The following is a 1,347-nucleotide window of genomic DNA, read 5'->3' on the forward strand; positions in this document are numbered from 1 at the left end:
GGTAAAGTGGAGGGTGAACAAAGAAGGGGAAGGCCCTCAATGAGATGGATTGACACAGTGGCTTCAATGATGGGCTCGGGTATAGCAAGGATCGTGAAGCTGGCACAAGACTGGGCAGTGTTTCGTTCTGCTGTGCATATGGTCGCTATGAGTTGGACACGACTTGATGGCAGCTAGCAACAACCTGAAGTCACCTTTAAACTAAGTAATAGTTTCACTCAAAAAGTAAAAATTGTCACCCCTGTCTCTTTCGATATACTGTTGCAACTGTTTTTGAGTATTGTGTTCTTTTTTAAAACTTATCTATATAAGACCAAAAGGATTCCTGGTGGGTCAATGGTTAAACACTCAGCAGCTAACTGAAAGGCCAGCTGTTCAAATCTACCAACAGCTCCACAGGAGCTGACAATCTGCTTCCATCAAGATTAACCCACTGCCATCCAGTCAATTCCGACTCACAGTGACCGTGTAGGACAGAGTAGAACTGCCCATAGGGTTTCCAAGGCTGTAAATCTTTATAGAAGCACAGTGCCTCATCTTTCTCCTGTGAGTGGCTGGCAGGTTCGAACTGTCGACCTTTTGGTCAGCAACCGAATGCTTTAACGACTATGCCATCAGAGTCCCTTTCCACCAAGATTGTTGTTGTTATGTGCCGTCGAGTCGGACCTGACTCATAGAGACCCCTCCGTGGGTTGCTGAGGCAGTATCACTACAGATGTTGTCCACCAAGATTACAGCCCTGGAAACCCTATAGGGCAGTTCTGCTCTGTCCTCTAGGGTCACTGTGAGTCAGAATCAACTTGACAGAACCTAACAGCAATGGGAGGAAGAAAATAGGAGATGGATGCTCACTGGTGACTGTGGTCTAGGCCGTAAGTTGAAAGAAGAAAAGGATGCTCTGGGCCTTTCCACCTGATCCAGCCCAGGTTCCCAATCCAGCCCAGCAGCTAGGGACACAGAAGAGTTCGTCCAGGAGAAAGAGCATGCTTTCATCATTCAGGGGCCTGCCAAGAAACAGATGGCACTCTCCCATGGAGTATGTGAGACAAGTTTAATGAAGAACTCACTATAAGGGCATGGTCAAGGTTAAGGGAAACCAACAAGGAATGCTGCAGCACCCTGGGGGTGCTCCCTGAGAACTGGGGAGGAAGAGGGGCTGCTCAGGCACTGCCAAATCCCATTGCTGTGAAGTCAATTCTGACTTACAGCGACCCTATAGGACGAAATGGAACTGCCCCATAGGGTTTAATAGGAGCTCTGGTAGCGTAGTGCCTAAGGCACTTGACTGCTAACCAGAAGGCTGGAGGTTCAAACCCACCAGCCACTCCTCGGAAGGAAGATGGGGCA

This window comes from Orycteropus afer, unplaced genomic scaffold, assembly GCF_000298275.1.
Source record: "Orycteropus afer afer isolate SDZICR_OR568_19922 unplaced genomic scaffold, OryAfe1.0 scaffold00712, whole genome shotgun sequence".
NCBI classification, from domain to species: Eukaryota; Metazoa; Chordata; class Mammalia; order Tubulidentata; family Orycteropodidae; genus Orycteropus; species Orycteropus afer.